This window comes from Acanthaster planci, linkage group LG13 (assembly GCF_054643075.1).
Source record: "Acanthaster planci isolate LZ-2023a linkage group LG13, COTS_SCS, whole genome shotgun sequence".
NCBI classification, from domain to species: Eukaryota; Metazoa; Echinodermata; class Asteroidea; order Valvatida; family Acanthasteridae; genus Acanthaster; species Acanthaster planci.
This window is the reverse complement of record NC_141789.1, coordinates 7,106,241-7,125,494: the sequence shown is the minus strand read 5'-3', so window position 1 is coordinate 7,125,494 and position 19,254 is coordinate 7,106,241. Positions and strand designations below refer to the sequence as shown.

The window sequence follows — 19,254 nt, the reverse complement described above, 5'->3', positions numbered from 1 at the left end:
TTTTTTTTCCAGAAAAAAATGTTGTTCATGTCTAATTTCTGATTTTGACGAAAAATAAAGTGGTTCAAGGATTTGGACAAGTTGACTTTGAGTTGGTCCCATGTTACACACGTGTACCTGTAGGACCCTGGTTGTCTCGGGTACCAATCAACAGTCAGCGAGCAATGAATATGGACGACCATGACGTTACTGTACGTTTGTGCCCGTGGACAACGAAAACGTTGCTTGCAGTCAGAGTGTTGCGGTATACAGTGCTTGAGCTTCTGCTGACGTCATGGACGTGCATATTCAATACTCGCTCTATGCGGCTCATGTCCAACCTTTTTAATTTTGTGCTACATATCTAATGCTCTACATGCAGTCATAACAACTGCCTATGCATGCATTATTTTGTGGAATAGGTCTACGTAATAATACTTAATAGGCCTATTTCTACAGCAGTTTGTTTACTTTCTTGGTAAATCTGTGTTCCAAGAGGGTAATTGCAAACAGGATAGGCTTTTTTTTTTTTTACCTTTTACCTGCAGTTCAGATTTACAGTATAGGCCTACATGTTTGTATTCACATATACCCATATAAGTGGTATTTAAAGTAAATAAAGGAAAGCAAGGGGCAGCTGCTATAATTACACCAAATTTTGTCGAAACATTCGTCCGCGTATCTGAAGCACTAGAATCAGGCTGGGGGCCGCCGACCCAAATTGCTACACTCTTTCTTTGCGGACGTCTCAGAAATAATTACAGAAATTCATCCAATAGCAAAATTTGTTACGCGCTGTGTGGAGACCAATTGACCAATTGAAACGCTCGTTATGTACATGTGGCCATGGCCAGTGCCGGCCCATGAGACAATTATCACAACACATCATTCGTTTATTAAAGATTGATCAAGATAACCAATGATTTGAAATGTATCGCCAAAAGACACGTGATCAGTGCTACATGTACTTGGTTGAAAGGTTAAATTACCACACGTTTTAATCATTTAGCAGTCCATAGAAAGTGACGGCAATGTTTGTAAAAAAAGAAAGGTCTGTATTTTGCACGCACTGATCCCAAAATCATGAAAATGAGGAGTCATCTTTGTCAGGTTTTCCTCTGTCAGGGTAGGGGAAACACCTTTTATTTCATATCGAAGCTCAGTGCTATAAAATTTTAACGATAGACGGTGTAACAAATTGTACAACCCCGGCCAATCCCTGCTATCGTCCCGGGTCAGCAGGGCAGCCATTGTACAACCCAGGCCACCTTTTTTGGACATCCCCGGGTACGTCCCCGCTACATTTTCGAAAGTCTTGGGTCCCCCGAGTCCGGGATTACAATCGACGGGTGCATAATTAACGTTATTCTAACTCAAAACTAACAATAAATCGGACACCATATTCCCAAATACTGTTTTGATGTTGCTTGGAAAATTTGTCCGACCATTTTTTGCTTTGTTCGGACAAACACAATAATAAGTGCTCGGCAAATGACCGCTGTCCGACTGTAATTATGAGAAAAGTTACAAATAAACTAATTCGTGTAGGATCTGAACTTCTGAAGGCGGCTCCTTAATGTCATGGAGTCCATGATAATATCTTGTAGATAATAATTGACTTCCCATAGTAGCAACCGCTGCACATATTCTGTTGACACCTCCAAGAGCCAGATAAAGTCACAACAGACACTCACTTGATAAAGCTGGGAAAAAATCTGAAGCAGTTGGAAGTGTTGAATGATGGGGGAAGGAAATGTCATTTTGTTATTTGCAGTAAATATTCTATTTCCTTAAATATACAGGTTGTTGAGCGCTTTTTAATGAAGAATGTTAATAACAAATTCTGACCCAGAGAAAGACCGATATAATTTACAATTAATTTTATGTACAATTTTAATTGACAGATCCGTTTTCGAAATGGGAACAGTAATATAAGTGAAAAAAAATCGTTCAGCTTAACTACGATGTGTCAGACACGAGCGTATTATTTTATCCCAACCGATTTCCGGTCCGTTGAAGCTGCGCCCAGGCAGCTAGGCTGCTGGCACATTTTCACCGTTCTTTGCACTGCTTGACTGACGTTGATAACCCGCATTGCCCAACTACGAACAGCTTTACGAGCGAGGGATACTCGCTGTGTTCCGGCACGCAACCTGGCAACGAGCGAGTCCCTCGTTTAGATCGTAATCCACTTGTTATAAACTCGCGAGTGAGGGGCTTCCCGTGCGAGGCCCCTCGTTAGCTTGCGAGGCGCCTCGTACTCGTTACAGAATTTCCTCGCTCGCGCTCGCTCGTTGCTCGCGAGGAAACGGACCTACATGTGGGCGGTACTGTACGTATTACAAAACATGCCCAATTGCAAGTTTTTGTCTGCACTTCCGTGCTATGTAGCTCTGGACAGTGATGTTAAGAGAATTGACTCAAATTAGCTCTGAATTTGCACTATGACATATCCCAAGAAACTTGAACTCTACAAATGGCCTTTTTTAACATTTCAATATGCTCACCGTATGTCCAAATGATAAAAAGGTGATTAACAGTGATTATGCAAGTCCTATGTGTTCAGTGCAATCCAGTGATCAACTTGCACATATTCATTAGCTCCCTCCTGTGTGCATATATTTTAGTATGATGGATTTTAATCAAAGGTAAATCAAATCAGGATGGAACACAATACATGAACATGTAGGTACATTTGCAAGTTTTATGATTATGCGGAACATAATTTGTATCTGTATTATGAGAAGAGTGTTATAGGTCTTCACTTGATGGCAGTCAACATAGACGAAAATTAACCTGTGATAATGACGTCATAAGATGACAAGTCACATGACATAAAAGGTGCATCCTTTAAAGCCCTATATCTCTAGAAGTACTTGTCCTAGCGTGTTGAAAATTAGCAGATACCTGGAAGGAGATGCATTAGAGACAAAAATTGACATCATTGGCTGATGACGTCATCAGTTGACAAATCACATGACATGAAAGGTGTATCCTTTAAAGCCTTATATCTCCAAAAGTACATGTCCCAGTGGGATGAAACTTTTCAATTATGCAATCACGAGGATGACATTTTCAATGAAAAGCGAAAAAGCCCTATGTTCTGTTGCAAACAGACATAGAAGCTCTCGTTGGCTTTTTCGCAATTTTGTGAAAAAGACATTCTTTTTTTGGTTTTTTTTGCAAGTTTGCAAAAAAGGCATTCTTTTTCTCCTTTTTTTTGTCCTACTTTTTCTTCTGCTCCAAAGCCTTTCTGTTTTGTGCACGTTTTTGTCGCCACGACCTTAGTGCTTTTGCAACTCTGGATCTTCATCAAACTTATACATTCACTGATACCAACGAGACTCGACTACTGTAACACACTCATGTACAACTTACCTCAATATCAACTTGACAGGCTTCAGCAACTTCAGAACACTGCTGCACGGCTGGTGACACAGACCAGACAATCTGATCACATTACTCCAGTATTGAAGCAGTATTAAAGTCGCTTCATTGGTTGCCTGTATGGAATCGGGTAACTTTTAAAGTTCTCCTTCTAATTTACCACATACTCAATGGAACTGCACCCTCATATCTCACTGATGCACTGCCTTGATACACTACAACGCGGAACCTTCACTCATCGCAATTCATCTCATTTGTCCTTCCCCGTGTGCACGGTTCGTGGGGATCCCGGGCTATACAGTATGCCAGCGCATTTGCACTTGGCTTCTTCCATGGACACTTTTAAGAAATATTTGAAAACTCACTTATTTGAATTGTGCATGCTGTAAGACCTTTGCATTGGATTATAATTATCAAGTTAATCATATTCAGTCAGCAGTTTCCCTCATGTTGTGTTATTTCTGTGTGTGGTGTCAATGTTTGTCACGTTGTTCTTGTTATGTTTTGTTGTTGCTGTTGTTTGTGTTGGGTGGGGTGTCTCTTGTTAAGTTGACTATTTGTAGTTTGTCAGTGGTTTTGGTACCTGCTTATTTTATGGTGTAGTTATTTTTCATAGAATAAAATACCTTTTTGATAAGATGCTGTAATGCTTTTTAGGTCCTTGTATATGCTATATAAATTAATTCTGTATCTTTTCTTGCTTGGATTACCTGAAGGTTATTAATGCAACGTGGTTGTTTTATTTTTATGATTTTGGTCTGTGGTTTGGGGTTGGGTTGGTGTTGGTTATTCAACTGTTGTTCATTGGTTGTTTCTCAATTCCCTTCAAACTTATGTTTAATGTTTTTTAGTCCTTATCATTTCTAAATGCTGGTTCTTAAAGTTAATATTTTTATATGCCATTGAATGGTAAGTCCAAAGTTTTAACTGCCTTGGTTTTGATGTAATTCTTTCTAACAAAATGTTTTTTTTTTTAGAAATTTTACTTTGATTGGATTATTTTGCTAATTATCTAGTTTCTTTAAAGTGCCTTGAACATATTTTTTAATGGATTTGGCTCTATGTAAGATTATTACTATTATTATTTTTATTATTTCTGCCATTATTATTATTATTATACCAATGAAGAACCCTAAGTATGCATAGATGGTCCTAGAAACATCATGATGACATGATCAAATGATTTATTATTGATTTTTACATATTTATTTTAGCCCATTGACTTTGTACACATTTTCAAGGCACAATTTGGGTTACTTTGCAATTCCCAATCGTCATCAAAATTACAGCCGGTGAAGACTACGATGCAAAATTATTGCCTAATTTATGATTTCATGATGACATCATCACCTTATTTTATATTGATTTTTGAACAGCCAGACTTCAATACTCTTATAGGTCTGACTGGTTATATATTAGGTGCTTGCTTTTAGACCATGAGCTAGAGAAGGTCCAAGAAGAAAACCATCATAATGATGTCATCATATGTCACATGACTTGACATTAAATCTGTTAACTTCAAAGCCTCTTATCTCCTACAGGACAAGTCCTATCTGATTGAAATTTGGCAGATAACTACATGTAGAAAGGGAAGTGTTAAAGATGAAGGTTGACCCTATGTGAAGATAACACCATCAGGAAACAAGTCACATAACATTAATGGGGCACTCTATAAGGCCCTATATCTCCTGAAATACATATCTGTACATATCCCATTTACTTCAAACATTGCAGATAACAAGAAAAGGAAGTGTTTTAAACGAAAATGTACCTGATGTGATGATGACATCAGATGAGGAGTCAAATGACATTTATTTAAAGCATGTTATTTCCTGAAATACATGCCTGATTGGGTTGAAACCTAGGACCCAAATGTTCATAATGACAGATTTACGGCATTAGGTTTGTGCAGTGGATTGGTTGTTCAGCTTAAGAAAGGGATGCGAAAAAGCCCTCTGTTCTGTTGACAAACAGACAGATGACCTCTCTTTTTAGCTGCTTGGGGTTCTGCCGAAGCAGCTTTTGCTCTCCTTAAAGTTTTTTTTTAGCTGTTAGCAATCTCAATTGGGAACATCTTTTGTAATTGTTAAAGTTTTTTTCCTTTTTTTTCTTTTTCCGCTTGTTTTTTTCTAAGGGGACTTTAGCAAATATTTTAAATCTGGTTAATTTCAAACTTGGTATAGTAATTAACCAAAATCAGAAGATGTGCTGCAAAACTCGTAATCGTGACGTCATCAGAAGTCATGTGACCTCAGTTCAAAAGTTCATTCTTTACAGTTTAATAACTAGTAAACTATTTGACCAATTTAGGTCTAATTTGGTATGCGCTTAGTCAGGGACGTGTTATAGATGAATATTGATATCTTGACCTCATGTGATCTCTACTTCCAGTTTGACCAGATAATTGGTTTTTTGTTATACATGCCTCTGGCTATTATTTGTAATCCAATTCATTGCAAACTGAGGATACTCACTGACAGTCATCAAAACAAAAAACTTTGGGAACGGCTATGTGCTTGTTCACAAACACCACCTCTAGTTAGCTGTTTTGGCAGTTGGCCAAACAGCTATTGTTTTTCTTCTGTTTTTTGTTCTTTTTTTGGCTTTTTCGCAATTTTACGAAAAAGGCATTCTTTTTGTTCTTTTTTTTTTGCTTCTTCTTCTTCTGCTAAAGCCCGTTTGTTTTGTACACGTTATTTGTCGCTGCCACTTTAGTGCTTTTCCAACTTTGGATCTTCATCAAACCTATACCAATGAAGAACCCTTATGCACAGATGGTCCTAGAAACATGACGTCATGATGATTATTATTTATTATTGATTTTTCAATATTTATTTCAGCCCATTCATTTTTTACACATTTTTGAGGCACAATTTTGGTACTTCATTAATCGTTGATCGTCGTCAAAGTTACAGCAAGCACTGGCTATAAAACGAAGATAATTCTGAAATATTTACGTCATGATGATGTCATCAAGTGATTTATTATTAAATTTTGAATGGTTAAATTTTCTGTGAAAGTTATAAAAGTTCATATAAAATCAACCGTGGCCTCCCGCAGCATTCTGCTTGCAGCAAGTGGGATAAAATGTGGTCTTGAATTCATCTCGTGTGGGTCATATCATGTCGAAACGGGAAGTGGTCTATTGTTTAAAAGTGGTAATAGGTATCAAGTTGTTTTCAACGGTGTTAGTCTGTCTGGGTATTGTATTCTTCAAATCATTTACATCACCTAATTATTGTGTGCCCTCTAGTGACAGGTTAAAAATTCTGAAAAATGAATTGTGAATAGATGTCTGTGGCGAAGTTTGTCTGAATCCCCTGAAAATTGATTTAGATGATCATCTTTACCCTGTCAACATGTGTGTGAAGAATAGGGCTGATGACATCATCAGAGCGGAAGTTACAATAAAAACTTCTTTTATTCTTCAAAATTTGGTAAGAAATCAACTGCAAGAAATCTAAGCGTAAATTGTGCATGAGATGACAGCTAAAACATGGGAGTCAGCTGCATGAAGTGCATAACTGGTGTACTTTTTCACACACATGAAGCACCACCGACAAAAACCCCCTAAAATATAAATTGCCAACTCAAAAATCCCAGTAGCATGCTGTGCATATGCTACTGTGTGTGTGGACGCCCAATATCTGCCTGCAACATAGACGGTGCACAGTGCATAGGGCATTATACTCAGGACCTGGCAAAATGCCGACCACGTCCTGCCCAGAGCAGATTGCATTGTATGGAATGGCAAAAGGGACAATTGTTTAAAAAATCTAATCTCTGAACTTTCCGTGATAAGTAAAATGTTTGTATTGTACATGTCTTATTGGGTTTAAACCTTGCAGGTACATGTAGTTAGGAAGGGAAGGTTTACAAATGGAAATTGACCTCACGTGATGACAACGCCATCAACAGAGGAGTCACGTGACATTAAAACTACTACACTGTATATCTCCTAAAGTGTATATCCAATTTGGTTCAAATCTTGCAGATATCTTGGAAAGGGAGTGCTTTAGGGGAATTTTGACCTCATGTGATCATGACTTCATCAGGAGACAAGTCACGTGACATTAAAGGTGCACTCTTTAAGACCCCATATCTCCTGAAGTACATGTCTGATTGGGTTCAAATCTTGCAGATATCTTGAAAAGTAAGGGCTTAAGAGGTATATTGACCTTATGTGATAATGATGTCATCAGGAGACAAGTCACGTGACATTAACCACTTCGGACCGGGGCATTTTTCAACGTTGAGGATGCTGGGCCGGCATGACTATCATTTTTTCCGTTTTCAAAATCCTTCAACAATTCATCATTCCATTTAACAGTCGTTTATAGCCGCACGGAGTAATCTTCAGGCACTACTCTAAGTTGACAGGTGACCTTCATTGACACCCGAATATTTCAGCCAGGCCTGCAGCCTTGTAAACAGAGCCCAGATTGTGCGGTGTTATACAGCTGTCTTTTGTTCACGAACCTGGCTCAGTGCACTGCTGACCTCTTTTCAATAGGGGCCAGATTAGCATGCAGCGGTGCTGTGTGGCTCATCGCTGCAGTGGTGGAGAGCTTTTGTCCCCGGTGGTAATCCGCTTGCTCTAAATACCCCAAACCCTGGTATACGGTTTCAAAATAATGCTGGATTATCACCACTTTTGAGAGTGAAAAATGCCGGTCATGCCCAGCAGCCTGGTCTTTTGTTCGGAGTAGGGTCTTTTGTTACAGGGCCCTGTTTCCTTTGTCCGAGTTCGGAGACCCCGGCCACACATATAAACCATACGGCTCCGATCCCGGAGTCCCCGGCTGGTAGTGGTTAAGGGTACAACATTTAAGGCCCTATATTTAAGGCCCTAGGTTCAATCTTGCAGATATCTTGAAAAGGGAGTGGTTTCAAGAAATGTTGACCTTATCTGATGATGATGTCATCAGGAGACAAGTCACATGACATTAAGGGTGCAACCTTTAAGGCACTATATCCCCTATAGTAGATGTCAGATTGGGGTAAAATCTTGCAAATATATTGAAGAGGGATTGCTTTAGAGAAATATTGACATTATCATCAGGAGACAAGTCATGTGACATTAAAGGTGCACTTTTTAAAGCCCTGTATCTCCTGAAGTACATGTTCTATCAAGTTGAAACTTTGCAGATAACTTTAAAGAGAGGTGTTACATACAAAAAGTGACTTGATGTGATGATGCCTTAGTTGTTCAAATGTACAAACGAATACGAAAATGCCCACTGTTCTGTTGGCAAACCTCTCGTTTCTTCTTCTTCTGACCCAAATGCCATTTGTTTTGTGCATGGTTTTTCTGCCCACGACTTTGGTCCCTTAGCAACATCGGATCTTCATCAAACTTATGTCAGTGAACAACCCTTATGCATAGATGGTCCTAGAACAATGACGTCTTGATGACGTCATCAAGTAATTTATTATTGATTTTTCAATATTTATTACCTTTGAAGTGTATATCATACAGTAACAACTTCTGGTCACAGTTATCAAAAGTGAAATTCATTTTTGCACCAGAATGTTCAGGATTGTGCAACAGATGTCTTCTATAGTGGTCCTACAATCTTTTTTCTTAAATTTTGTACACAGAAAATGTGAAAGGTGCAATCAATTACTGCTATGTAAGATGTTATCAAAGAATTTTGGGTTTTTTGGGTGACAATGCATATTTATGATTATGCAAATAAGGCGGGGTTTGCAGACCAATGTGAACGGAGAATACACTCTTTAAGGCCCTGTATCTCCTGAAGTACATGTCCGATTGGGTTCAAATCTTGCAAATATCTTGAATAGAGTGCTTTGGAGGAAAATTGACCTTATGTGATGATGATGTCAGAAGAGACAAGTCATGTGAAATTAAATGCGAACTCTTTAAAGCCCTATATATCCTGAAGTACATGTCCGAGTACAAGTTCAAATCTTCCAGATGTCTTGAAAATGGAGTGCTTTAGGGGAAAATTGACCTCTTGTGATGATGATGTCATCAGGAAACAAGTCATGTGACATTAAATGTGCACTCTTGTATATCTCCTGAAGTAGCTGTCCAATCGGGTTCTAATCTTGCAGATATCTTGAAAAGGCAATGTTCTAGAGGAATATTGACCTTATGTGCTGATGACGTCACCAGGAGACAAGTCGTGACATTAAAGGTGCACTGTTTATAGCCCAATATCTCCTGAAGTACATGTTCTATCAGGTTGAAACTTCACAGATAACTTAAAAGAGGGGTGTTATATACAAAAAATGACTTGATGTGATGATGCCATAGTTGTTCAACTGTAAAAAGAATGCGAAAAAGCCCTTTGTTCTGTTGGCAAACAGACAAATAAGCTCTAGTTTTCCTTTTTTTTCTTTCTCCTTATTCAGTCAGTTTTTTTCAGGCATAGCATTTTGGCAGTAAGGAAAATCAGACAGACTTCAAACTTGGCAGGTAGTTGAACAATCATCCAAGGACAGTCGTAGAAGAAATTCACAATGATAACTTAATTAGTTTATTTATTATTGATATTTGAATAATTAATTTTCTGCTTAGACTTTGTACACAGATTGCATGGAGTTTTCGGACTGTCGTATATCACGCTATGAGGCGGCTATTGCGGTATTGCAGTTACACTTGCCTGGGCTTCCAATTTTCAACAAACTGTCCTATATTTAACCATAGGTAGCGTTGTTGCACAACAACGTTAAGACTGTACCCGAGCTTCGATTTTTTTGTGTTACTTGAATTTGGTATGTTTAAAAAAAAATTTGATTGACTTCGTACGAAGCAGACCTTCCGACAATTATTTCAGGATGGTCCAAAGCCAAATTGTCACAATGACGTCATCATGTGACAAGTCACTTGACATTAAAGGGACACTAGCTTAAAGTGCTACATCTCTTGAAGTACATAACTGATTTGGTTGAAAATTTGTGTGTAGTTGGAAAGGGAAGGGTTTTAGACCTAGATTGACCTTAGGCGGCAACGCGAAATTGACCGACTGTTCCGTCCCGCGTCTAAAACATCATATTTGTAGGCTTACTTCACTTGAAAGTAGTTTTACTATTTGTATTCCGACTTTTCAGCCGAAACGATACGCAAAAGTAAATACTGGGCAATGCGTGCTATGCGTTTCGGGAGGAACTGTGGGTAATAAGTGTTGTAGAAAACTGGGAATATACATATACATTTCGTTGCATTCCAATGGGTACAAGGATGTGAGGTTCTTAGATAATTCAGTAGGAAGTGTTCAATCTTACATCCCGGAATTTTCTTACAAGCACTGTAATTATGTGAATGTAACTTACAAAATAAAATGCTTAACGTTAGACCGTGTGGCACTATTATTGGTCTTTCCATGGGTGATTAAGAAGTCAGTTGTGCACTTCTCTTAATTATCATCCTTACGTTGTTTTAACACGTTTCATAAATTTCTCCTGACTCCATTTTACTCATCATAAAACCATAGAATGGAATTTGAGCAAAGTGAATGTGAAGCCACGGGTGTGACAGTTCAAAACCTTGCCTGACAATATCTTAAGAAAGACTCTGCTATAGGATCGAAACTCCAGGCTCTCTAACTTAACTGCTTTGTATTTTAGGTCACAGTATAGCCATTGAGCAGTTTGGAGCAGTTTTGTTTTATTTTTCTGCCAAGTAATAACTGATAGTGTCAGCCTACAAACATTAAAGGAAACATTAACGCATGTACCTCCATTCCATGCTTGCTGAGATATCCAGCCGATGGAACACCGATGCATTTGCGCACATGTTTTGCAAATGGAACCTGCCACATACAAAGCTGATAATTGACCATTGTCTCCCTGTATGGCGTTAGACCCAAAGCAGAGTGGGGCTACCTTCTTCAAAGAATACCGACAGTTGTGACGGCACGTTAGAGGATTTCTGTTAAGTTCCAATTGAGTGGGCCGGCACGGCTGTCGGGGCTTTGAACGTTTTATTCGGATAAAAATAAGATAAAGCAATGGATCTCACAAGCCAAACGTCACTTTCCTGGTACATCATGCTCCTGACAACACTTCCTCTACAATTAAGATGGACAATTTCGTTGAGATTTGCTGGATTACTCCAGCCAGATATTCCAGAATCGTTGAACGGGTCAGGTGAGCCAGAGTCAAGGCGAAGGATCCCCTCGAAGATGGTCAAGAAGTTGCTGTTACATACAAGTCGAGGACCTACAAAGCATGGATACTTCAAACAAAACGTAAGGTGACACCAACTTTCATAGAACTTGCACAAATTAATTCTTAACTTGAGTTTGAACAGCTATAGCAGCTTATATAGGAACAAGACTTCTTGGACAGTTTCTGAATGAAGTAAAGTTAGGCATATTTGCCTGATCAGTTCGAAAAAATTGATCAGTTTTATAATGCCGGGTAACAAACATTAGGGGGCCTATTAATTGCCAATACAGACCTGATGTTTCATCACTGAATAGATGCAACTTACCCACTGGCTGAAGTTCGAATTTTTTTAATGTTAAATGCCCTGGATATGCCTATGTTACTGTATGTTGCTACATGCATTGACCTTTGCTGCCGTTATGTATAATTGCTGGTCTTCGTTAGTCTAACTACTACATATATATTTTCTCTCTTTTTTCAATTTCAGTGTCGGAGAAACCAAAGCTGATGCCAACAGACAACAATGACTCCGATGACGAGCCTCTCATCAAATCAGTTCGTAAGGCTGCTCCTTTAATTGTGGCAGTCACCGAAGGTTCGTCATCCCTCGCAGATGATGGGGCAGAAGATCCTCCAGTCCCAGCAACCCCATAACTGCATACCTGCGTCGGGGCGGAACATCAAGCGGCGCCAACAACCCAAACACCCCCATTGATAGAAACCTGTGCAGTCATTGACTGTTCATCATCCCCAACAGACAACATTTTGGCCAAACACCCAGCACCGACAACCAAAGTACCTTTACAACTGGACACCTGCGCCACCATCGAAGGGTCATCATCTCCTACATCGTACATCCAGCCACCTTCTCCACCCGCTGAGGCCTCTTCAGTTGACATATCTGGCCTGTAAACTCTGCTCTCCGTGCCCCTTGGTTGCAACCAACAGGACATCCTGGTGCATTTGACATCAATCGAGACCAAGCAGGATCGCCTCATCCAACATATCAACAGCCTGAGGGGTACTGTGGATGCTTTGTGCAATATGATTGGGGATCTGGTGTCTGAGAGAGCCACTGCTGCTGTTGCCTGTGAACCCTTGGTGCTCAAGTGTACTGAGTACTTTGTCACCATCGGTAACAAACATTCATTGATCGAAATGCGGCATGGGACTGTGAAGGCTGTTTCTTTCGTGCATCAAGTGGACAGTCCCTAGTCCTTAAGCTGATGTCCGCAATGTTCAGTGATACTGAGCTGTCAATGGCTAACTTCTTCGGGGGCAGTGCCAAGACCAGGAGGCTGCCGTGTGTACAAGAGGGCACTAACGCAGGACATTAGGTTTAAGGCCATACTTGTGCAAGCAGACAGAGAATATCCTGGCACCACTTCGCCTGCATCCATGAAACAGCTGAGGGAGAGCGTGAACTCCAAGTGCCGAAAAATGTTTCTGAAGAGGAAGCAGTCCAGTGACTGTCATAAGTAGTATTAATTGATAAAATGTTGGATTTTCTCCTTATTGGTATCTTCATGGTCACAAGTTCTTATGTGGTAATTAGTTTAGATCAACTTTCATGAAGTTGTCTGGTCTGGTTGTATTTATCTGGTTTCTCCCAAACTTAACTTTCATAATCCTGTCCATCTTCCATCGCGTGAAACTTTATTTGATAATCCTCTACAGTGTTATATTCATAGTCCCGGTTTGTTTTCATGCGATAATGAGGTTGTAATTCACTTCCAGACTTTTTTCTCTTCAGCTTTTGATTGATAGTTTGCTTGATGGATTTATCTATTTTTGCAGTTATTAATAATTATTATGATTTCATTTGTTTCATTTTTTGGTGGTCCTGTAATAAATATGAAGATGAGAGCAATCCTGTGTTTTGTACGTATTTTTTAATGGCTTGCTTTCTAAATGAAATTACGTGAAATAAGTGGGTGTTGGCTCTTATTGTGATAAGAGGGAGGGCAAACAATGGTATATCCCTGTATAAGGATTATAGGGAATGGGGCATAAGATTTTTTAGCAATGATGAGGGATATGATATAATGCTTAAGCCTACTTATTTCGCAGGAAAAGGCATACAAATACCTGTGAACAAAACTACGTTAATTACTTATGAAATAAAAGTCGTGCAGTTGAGAACATGGGAGAAGAGACAACTCGTGGCCCTGGCAATATTTATTTTACAGACATTTATCTGCCATTACATTACATCTAATAGAAATTAATTACATGGATGTTAAACGTACGATTAATCAATTGCAACCTGTAAGACGAGGAATAAGAGGCCCGGCTCCCTTGTGGTATGCCCTAGTTTATGATAATGCATGCCAGCACGCAACAGTCAGAACTTGGCGTCTTTACATTCACGCCATATAGTATATGGTATATAGTGGTTTGTCCAAGATCGTCCTGGGTATGTTTCATAAATCCAGGACAAACTGCATCATCATGGTCATGCTTGCATCATAGGCATAGGCCTAGTATTCAGTTGTTTCACGAATGTATCGTAGCTGCAAAATTGCAAATTCGCACAGTCTGCACACGATGCGGCATGGCCTACACTATGTAGTGTCACAGAGCATGGTGGAAGATGATGTGTGCATGTACATGTATGCATGTGCAGTATATGTACATGTACATACATGTATGTACATGTATGCATGTGTACATTTACATGCAGCGAATAGTCTGTATTCGCAGCATCCCCAATTTCAGTCATATTCCCCAACGTAGTGTATTTATTTGAAAACATCAAATTCAAAGAACCCGACTATATTCTACGATTTCATTCCGACCCCCAATATCACCTGGTACCATCCCATTAAAGTTTTCAAATTTGTACTGCACGTTCAGGAATACGACTGAAATTGGGGACGCCGCAAATACGGTCTGTATACATGTAGGTACAGGTGTACATGGACAGATTTTTTTTAACGTTGTGTTTGTTGGTTCCAGTCAGAGCCTCTGCATGTAGTTTAAATGTATGCCCATGGCTGGAACCAGTGAAGCCAAAGACAAAGCCTAATGGACTCATTTTGAAATTCACATGTACGTGTTCGGAGTTCGTTTTCGAAATGAGTGGATTAGACTTAGTTTCGGCTTTACTGGTTCCAGCTATTTTGAGGCAGCATTCGAACCAGCGAAGCCAAAAAGTAAGCCGAATCCAATTTTGAAACGGTACCTACATGTACATGTAAATTGTAGCCATAACATTGTTCAGGAGAGGGATTCATTGAATGAACGTGATCCAAGTCAATCAGGGGACCCCCAAAACACAAACAGCGCATGAGCATAAGCCATGTCTGAAAAGGCAGACTATGACTGCTATTAACAAAGTGACAGGCAAGTAGCCAGCCGATAGTGTACGCTCTTAATATATTGCTATGATCATGCGAGTCACATCATGGCACTGCATGAAGTGGAAATGAAGACTGCCAAATTCACTGATTGAAGCTCTCTCTAAGTTAAGTCATGAAACTTATTATTTGCATTTAAATTTACGTGTATTGTTGCCTTTGCAAGTGTTGTTAGGCCTGAATCAAATGCCATTCCGCTTACGCCTATCCCTTTTCCTTCCTGTGTGCGCCGGCCATGGCGCCCATATCCCACCGGCATGATACATATATGTAAGTATACATGTACGTATTGTACAATGTACATTCACCGGCACAATAACAAGGCAATCTCCGTATTTAGCAACTGTGTCCTATGGCGATGGCACGCATGAGTTTTGTTTTGGGCGTCCCGGTCTCCCGATTTAGCGTCTGTCTCCCGATTGGGGGAAAATTTTGGAGATTGGTTTCTTAAATTCATTCGTGAATTGAGCTGGTGATACCCTTTAGTTTAGGACCTTTATTCATGCCTTTTTGTTCATGCACGATTAGAGTAAAAATTTCCCTTTTCGGCATTCATTCATGTGTGTTAAAACTATTTTTCGAAATTATTTTTCTGATTTTTTGGAAATATCATACACTGGCACAATGTCCCACAATATTGTGTGTGTCCTGATTGTAATTTCTGCCAAAAATTATTTAAGATCTCGTGCATATTTTTTCACTTTTTAGAATCTTAATACGTTTAAAACTTTTGGGGGATTTTTTTTTTACTTTTAAGAATCCCAATACTTATAAACTGGGGGGTTGTGTTTCTACAATCTATACAAATACAATTTCTATTCATGATTACATCACAAATTAGAACTCTTAAAACAAATTTTATTCTTTAAACCAAAGACTTGGGAAATGAAGCAAAAATACCTTAAACAGCATAACATATTGTTACTGGAATATTGTGACGTCATACTGTATATGGACCCTGGTCATAAAGATGTTCTAATTACTTCACCTATGCACACATTCTGATAAAAGATTTACTGCTCTTTGAAGATTAAACAATTAGTGACAACACTAAACACTATCTGAATTGTAAGAAGATGAATACTGACCACAAATATTACAAAACTAAATCTGTCCTGCTATGTAAAAACCACCCATGTAGTTTGTAAATTTGTAACAATATCCTAATTTCATTTAAGGAGGTTTATCAGCCTTGCTTTTGTAGCTTTACACTGCTGGCCAGTTGTGCACATTTGGATTGGATCATTTATTTACATTTCTTTATTTCAGGGATTGTCTAGGGTGGAAGATCCTATGGTGGTCTTTCATGTTTGTCTCTGATGAGTACACGTACTTGCAGAACGAGCATCTTCCGAGTTGTTCTTGCTGAACAAACAGCATGTGCTCATCAGGGAGGCTCTGTTGGCTAGAAAGTGCTTCAAGGAAAGTCAAAAAGTGATCTGGATGCTTTAAAGATGGGGTCGGAGATGGAAATGTCTGGTATAATGAGACTGCCTCAAGGTTTTGGGGAGGGTTGGAGGTGCAGTGGTGACATACATCTGGAGGTAGGCATTTGGCAAAGATAAGCATGTCGACTCGACGATCAATGTGCTTCTTGAAGAAGTCAACATCGTCATGGATATCCCTGGCTTACTCAATGTTCTTGTATGGCCCCGTGAGAAGTTTGTGGGCCCGATTGTACTCCACTTCGGTGTATGGGTGTGCCACATCTTGAGTTGATTTGTGACTGACCTCAATTGGCACGTTGCTGTACTTCAGGTTCTTCCAGTATCCCTCAAGAACACTTGAGGTGGCATCAAAAACTTGCCCCTCTGTCTTTTAGAGCTTGCACCTTCAGGTGCTGCTGTTGTGTGGGTGGGAGTTCTCCGGGTAGGCAGTCTGGTAGGTAGACTGAAGTTGCAGCACTAGTGAGGACCATCCCCCACACATGCTGGATGGGATTTCTTGCTGAAAATCCTGGACAATATGCTGTACCTAGCAGGTCCTTGAAGAGTCTCATTAGAAACCAGTCATTTGTCACATGGTTGAGATTAAAATCGGACCCGCCATCTTAAAGTAAAAGTAACGATGGACCACTTTCTGAAAATAAAGGAAATACACGTAGGCTGAAACTCACTGAGTACGTCCACATGACTACACGTACGTGCAACTTGGTCTGAAAATAGTGTTTCTAGCTGATCACAATAAATTTTATCGTCACCGCCCACATCAAACCCCTTTCCCCATCCCTGTTTTTTTTTTTTATTTCATATTTTTATTTGAAAGACATCAATCCCACCATTTTTCATCTATCATTAAACTCGTTTCAATTAGCTTACTCAACTAAAAGTAAAGCCACACAACAGCTTTTGTTCTCTTTTCCATAACAGAAAAATTCATTTTAAAAATTACAGAATAGTCTGTTTTAAGTGTTTCTTGACTTTGACCCTATATTGTTTTGTCTATTAACTGCCCTGCACCTCAGCAACCATCAAGGCTGGTTTTCCTCATTAGCCAGCTTGTCACCTGAATGGGAAAAAAGATGAACAGATTTGTAAAGAATTACACGTGCTAATTAAACTGATTTAAAAAAATGAGCTCGATACATGCACACAAAAACAAATTAATCAACTTACCAGCGGGCCTATCGCCCAAGTTTCTTACATGTAGGCCTTGACAAGAGTTTAAAATATTCTGAATTAAAATGCATGGAAGTGATATAAGAGTTTGTTACTGAAAATCATGTTGAAAATAGTCTAAATTTGTTTAAAAGCAGTATTTTTCCCACTGTTACCATGACTAAAAAGGCCAAACTTTCCAAAATACATTTACATTTATGGGCAGCTAGCGCCTGTACGGTAGATGACTATTCACCTGGGAGTCATGCAGATGATCTCTCATTGAAGTTGTAGTCCAGAGCCACATATCGCTTTGCAAAGGCTTTGTGGAAAGAATACAGCTTGATAGTTGTTATGTCCCAAAATCGGCCCCGAGTATGCCCAATAAAGTATTGCAAATAAACCATGGGGCCGCCGCCGCGTAGTAAAAATTGTTTACCACACGCCGCCATGATGAATTGCAACAGATAAAACTTGCTCTAGTTCACCTGGTTTCCCACATTTGTGATTTGAGGACCATAGAAATTGGTGACTGTACATCGGTGTATAGAAGTCATAATTCAAATTGAGTTAATATCATATCTGTGCATACACCCTGTCTCGGTACCGGGTACCAATTTACCAATGCAGTGTCAAACAAATCTACGTGTTTATTTTGCAGACTACATTCCCTGGAAATTCTTTTCAGATAGTTGATTATGAGAAGATGCCATAACAGTGAAACCTGTTCTTCCATTTTAATGGTAGGCCTAGACTATGCCCGTCACAAAAGACAGTGAAAATCTAGCGTTTTTTCAGTTGGAAACGTGATGCATTGGTTTTTGGTGAGGGTGCCCAGGGAAATTTGGACTGAGGCGTTTCCTGGCCACTTTCATCAGGCTCTTAAAAACAGATTTATAAGATTTAAGTTTATGGGAGGTGCCTTTGGCCATCACAAGTCGATTTTTAAAAAGCTTAATTTTTTTTATTGATTATTTTTTTCATTAATTTTTTAGGCAAATATATACATAAAGTACCGGTGAAAGGCCCAGACATGGCGTGGATTAGCTTTTATCCAGAGGGAAAGGAAACTCGTATTTATGGCAAAGCTGGCTCTCTGTGCGACGAAGTGAATGAATATCAAATCAAATGGCTAATAATTAAAAATGGAAAAAAAAAATTGATTAAAAATTTACCCTAAAGACTGATATTCTGGCTTCGTTAATGTTCGTAATACATATCACCTACCCACCTACACGTCCATAATCAATTTTGTGTGATGTCAGGGCTGTGCGGGTACGTAGTTGGTCAATCGGTGGTACGGTGGTAGTCTGTCCGTACCTGTTCCACGTGGCTTGTTCTTATACACTGTACCAAAATTGAATGCTTTGCCAGGAAATCTGCTTTTGTTGGGTGGTTCTGACTGATACGATTTCTCTCTCTTCTAGCTTGATTTTTTTGTCCGAACTTGCTGAGCCAGATAATTATAAACCATTCCAGAAAATGGCAGTGGCGCTTTCGACAATCCTGTATATCTCAAATTAAAAGCTTTAATTTTGAAAAAATATCTCCTTCACACAAGGTGAGTGATTAAGTTGTGGATTTTCCGTCCGTAGTTGGACTGAATCAGTTTTGAGATCCGAATCTACAAAAATCTTTTTTCAGTGTTTTCATGATACCGGTACGTACTTTGTTTTGTACGTTGCGTCCAGATCCATAGATGGTACTGCATAATTCCCAATATTAATGCCTACAAACTCATTGTGTTTATTCCAACTTCTTCGTACTTTGGAAACTTAGGACAGCAGAAGGGGGGA

The 19,254-nt window shown here is 39.3% G+C and overlaps 1 protein-coding gene and 1 pseudogene across 2 annotated transcripts in view; one reads left to right on the top strand and one right to left on the bottom strand.

The window, feature by feature from the left end:
• The window catches only part of thoc3 (THO complex 3), a 110,106-nt gene that overhangs the window by 23,180 nt on the left and 67,672 nt on the right, over nt 1-19,254 (top strand). The window lies entirely within an intron of this gene.
• On the bottom strand, nt 16,122-17,910 carry LOC147796956 (uncharacterized; annotated as a pseudogene).